General features: G+C 42.1%; 1 long non-coding RNA gene across 1 annotated transcript in view; it reads left to right on the forward strand.

Moving 5' to 3' along the window:
- Window positions 1-156, forward strand: part of LOC112550837 — a 39283-nt gene extending 39127 nt beyond the window's left edge. The window contains exon 5 of the long non-coding RNA XR_003094869.1: window positions 74-156. This is a non-coding gene — a long non-coding RNA (uncharacterized LOC112550837). The remainder of the gene's footprint in view (window positions 1-73) is intronic.
- The last annotated feature ends 4938 nt before the right edge of the window (window positions 157-5094 follow it).

The following is a 5094-nucleotide window of genomic DNA, read 5'->3' on the forward strand; positions in this document are numbered from 1 at the left end:
ACTCCAATTTGTATTTCCCAAAGAGGAGTTAAGGTAGAAATGTTCTTGTTTTTCTGTTCCTCCACGTTGCTAGATTGACATTCATGAAGACCAGAGCCCTCCACAGAACAGCTACATACCGAGCAAAAGCAAATGAGGCTTTGCTAGTCCCAAGCCAGATTTTCCAAAAGGACATGTAAGTAATCTATGCATCGATAGGTCAGGCATGCAGACAGACCTAGAGATGTGTACAGAAATCTTCAAATTTGTGTTCATGTTGGGCATTATTCATACAACTCTATTGAATGTAAATTGCAGTATACAGAAACACTTTTGAAAATCTGAGCCTAAATTAAATAAGTACAAGTCAGTCAAGATGCCTAGCTGTGTTCCTTAGAAGTACCAATATATGTGGTATGTCCTAATAAAGTCAAACTTATAATTTCCTGGGCCAAATATTTAGCAGGTGTAAATGGGCAAAGATCCACTGAAGTAAATAGAACTGCTTTTATTTATATTTATGGAGAATATGAAGATCCGAATGTAAATATGGGTGAAAAAACCATAAATAACCCACACATGTATATTAAAATCAGCAGCCATAGCTCTCTTCAAAGTCTTGTTTAGCCCCAAGATGAAGTATTGTAAATGCGAAAAGTAATATTTTTCACCAAAGTTGTTTTAATCTTTTTTATTGAGAAGCTTATTTCTATGGTGGAATAGCCAAAAAAAAAATAAGTGTTGTATCTTCAGTTCCAAGAGTTACAGGCAAATTATTCTTTGGGAATGTAATAAAGGAGCAAATGGATTGCAGTATTTCAGTCAAGAAGCTGTTGACAGTTTGAAGAGGAGAAATAGCTAAATGACTAAGTGAGAACATTCTGTTGTTTTTGTTATGTATTACGTATATTAGGAAGTAAGATTTTAGTTGTGGACTTATAAGTAATAGTGGATGAGAAGGGCTATGTCTAAAAGACTTGGAAGAAAAATGCTTCTCAGCTTGGAGCACAACACGATACAAAGATCTCCAAGAGAGGAACAAAGAAAAATAATAAGGTAGGAAGATTATAAATTCTTATTATTATGGTCATGAGTAATGCTTCTTATAACTTTTGTTTTATGTACAACAATGTCTGAAGTAAATAATTCATGATTGAAAAAGAACATCGTACCTCAGAGGCTCCAAGATACATTTGGGCCTAAAAAGAGGCATTCCATTTGTACTTAGGGATAGCTGGAAAGAAAGGAAGGGAGTCTTCCATATGTGTTGCAAGGAAAATAAGTAAAATATTTCCAAAATTTACCCTTCAAATGATATATTAATATAACTTTATGAAGTCTGTAAGAGCACAGCAATTCTTTCTTTGTTTGTCTCTTACAGTGGGTATATATAGAAAATAACATGCTATAGAGTATGCAGAGATCTCTGGATGAAGCAAATTAGCAAATCTAAACTGAAGTCAATGATTCTATGCCACAAAATAAATCATCAGAGCATTGGACACACAGTGTATTTGTATGAAATACATTTAATTTTTTTTTTTAAAAGGGGAGTGCTGCTGGTATGTTACTGCAAATGACCTATACAATTAGATTTGCTTAATTGTGATTACAGACACGATTAAGGATGGCAAGCTCTGTGTCCTTCTCTTTTTGAAAATGTAGCCGCTAATATTTTGAGATTGTGGCTGCTGTGTGAGCTTGGACTGTAATCTTCTCAAGTACATTATGGTCTGGCTTGATTAATACTTAACTGAGAAAACCTTTATGGAAATCCTACATCGGAATGATTGTTCAAGTTGGCAGCTATGCAGTTATTACTCTTCCTTCTAAGTAACTAACCTGCCAGCATCGGAAATTGCTTTTAGATGTTACACAAAATGGGGGCTGTGAGAAGGGCCAAGACACTTTTAGTAAGAACAGATATGGCAACTTTCATATTTTGGCCAGAGTGAAAGTTGTGCGAACAACTTTCTGACATTTAAATGGGATGCTATGATGCCTCCTGCTTTTGACCACCACTTTTTGTTTCACACTGAATTAATGTTGGTGGTTAATAGGTAGGAGTTTTTTTTTCAAGGGGTTGCATTTCAGTTTAAGAAAGAGAGATCTGACTATACTATGCTTTAAAACCCATCTTATTGGCTATAGAAACAATCCAGTGCGTGTGCAAGTATTTATTCAATGAAGTGCTGTTATAAGTAGGGTTACTGTATTTCCAGTTCCAAAAAAGAAGACATCTGTCATGCAGGGTGGCATGGGCGACTGGTGCCTCCCGAGTCCGGGGGAGGCACCAGATTGCCGATGTGGGGGGGCAGGGTGGGGGGGAGGGTGTGTCCAGGGGCCAATCACTGAGCACAAAACCACCAGTGGCAAAACCAGAAGTACACTTCCACTGGCACTTCCGGTTTCACAGCTGGTGCTTCCAGGGGGGTCACGGCCAATCTCAGGGGGTGCACGTGCACCTGCATGCACCCCCTATGCATAGCCAATGTGGGGTGGAGAGGGGTATATGATTGTGAGGGGTAGTGATATGCTGGTGCCCTTCCCAGCTCATTCTGTTGCCCCTCACCCCCAAGCCACAGCCTGCCCAGCCCTGTTGCTGCCCCTCACTCCTGATCCACAGGCTTCTGGCCCTGCCAGTGCTCTTCACTCCCAGTCTGAAGTACCTTGCAGTACCCCTGGGCCATGCTGGTACCCCTCATTCCCAACCCCTGGTCCCCTGGGCCTGCCAGTGCCCCGCACTCCCAACCCACAATCCCCCCCAACCCTGCTGGTGCTTTTCACTCCCAACTTGTAGCCCCCCTCTCCCTTCATCCCTGTAGCATCTCCTGGTTGTCCCACCCCTGCAAGCAAGCGAACAGGCCCCGGTGCTGCTGGCCTGGCCACACAGCTCCCTGCTGTCCCTGAAGTGCCTCCCTCCCCCTTCCCCCACTGGGGGGATAGGATCCTCCCACACCTCCCCTGTTCTACTGACAGGTACCCATCCACAACACACACCAATCCTCTCCACACAGCCCTGCCACACACACACACACACACACACACCCCGGACAGGCCCCAAGCCCTGGCCCTCTGCCTCCCACCCCCCCACAGACTTACTTGCATGCACCTGTTAGGCTGCTCCCACACCCCTGCCAAGCTGCATGCAGTCTACATGAGTGCGTGCCTTGCCTCTAGTTGCTCTCCCCTGGCTCCCCCACAGGTCCAAGCAGCTCCTTGCTAGGCCAAGCCAGGAAAAACTTCAAAGCTGAGCTGACCAAAATCCTGGACATTGGATCATATTTAAAAAAAACCCTCCCAGATGGAGATGGGAGGACCTAAAAAGAGGACATGTCCGGGAAAACCCAGATGTATGGTAACTCTAGGTATAGGAGTTTGTATACATAACTATTTTTCATCAACATGCATATTCAGAAATTGAAGTTATGTAAAGACCTAAAGGCCAGGTTGCCAACTCTTATGGATGGAAAAAATAACCACATAAATGTAAAAAGTTCACAGTTTTATTTGTGTACATTTTTTTTTTCTGCTCAAGACCAAGCCAGAAAATGCCAGTGTTGGAAATGATAGTGTAAAAATGAAACCTGATGAAGAATGTCTTACATTTGATAGCTTATCTAACTTTATCTCAACTACATAGTTGGCCCAATAAAAAAATCACCCTAAGAAATCTTTGCCAGTGTTTTTTTATTTAGTAACTAGCGAATATCATTAATGGTATTATGGTCATTATCTTTTTTTGCACTACAGCATTGTGAAGAAATCAAAGATCAAGGGTGTCAGAGCAGAGCTTAGTGGTTGAGTGCCTCGGCACAGTGGAACTTTCTAGCACAAGGCACGGTGAGATTTTGTACGAGGGAACTTCTCGGCACGGTGGAGAACCCTGGCGTGGAAAGGTTCCCGCCACTTATATGCAAATTTACACATTACTATTGGCCGGCTCTAAATTATTCCTACGTGGCGACTAGCAATTGGCTCGCTAGCCGTATAAAAGGTTGGAGCAGTTTCCGCCCAAGTTGGGGAACTCCGCGCCCATCTCAGAGTGAATGTGGCGGACTGATCAACCGCTGACGACTCCCCGTCGTCGACCACCCCAACGTACCCCTGTGTCCTGCATGCTCGTGTTAAAGATATCTCGTCTCATCAGAGCTCCTCAGTTAAACTGTAACTGAAGTTTGAAGTTAACTTTCTTCCTACGCTGTACATCTCGACAGTGTAAGTAAAGCCATCTTTGTTTGAACCAGTACGCGTTTGTGCCTAATTCTACTCCAGCGGTCGAAAGTACCCATTTGTACGTTCTGGGTTTGTGGCCACAACCCAGCCGACCCCTTCCTGGATCCCCCTCGGCCCCCACAAAGGGCTTTATGTTCATATGTTCTAAAATGCAAAGAAGCTTTCTCTACAAGTAAAACAACCATATAAATATTTTCCCTTGCTTAATGTACCATCAAAATGATTATGACATTTCTGATGCTTTTAATTTAGGACCTTATAATGCTTCCCCATATTCCATGCAAGTAGTGCCATTACCTTCAATCATCCCTATGAGACTAAGGACTGCTTAAGAATAAAGATATAGAAAACAAATAACAACAAGTTCAAAAGGGATGGGGACTTGCTGTGCACCAGCTGTCCCATGGTAATTGTACACATGCCTACTCTTATCCAAAAGGTAAACCCTGGTAGTGCAAACCTATTTCACGTAAGGTTAAACTTCCTACCCTGGGAATAAGTGTAGATGGACAATAGTTACCACAAAGAAGCAGATATGCAATAGACTCTGAACCCTTTTAACTTGTTGCAACGTGTTAATTTGTCCATTTTATAAAAGAATGAAGGATTTGATTTAGGTTCTTATGGCATACTAGACTGTAAAGGCCCCCTTGATATATTACATATGTTAACTATCAGAATTATAATAAAAATGGCCTAAATTCACAAGAATGTATATTGACATTTTCTTATTTTTAAAGGGGTCTAATTAGCAGACAGTAAGATGCTTAGTACTTTCTGGGTGGGGGTGTGTCTACATGTGCATTAGATCTGGGAGCAATGTACTTGTGAGTAAAATATATGTAAGTAAACACTCCCAGACAGGCATTTACATGTGTA

This window comes from Alligator sinensis, unplaced genomic scaffold (assembly GCF_000455745.1).
Source record: "Alligator sinensis unplaced genomic scaffold, ASM45574v1 scaffold141_1, whole genome shotgun sequence".
In the NCBI taxonomy this organism is placed as follows: domain Eukaryota; kingdom Metazoa; phylum Chordata; order Crocodylia; family Alligatoridae; genus Alligator; species Alligator sinensis.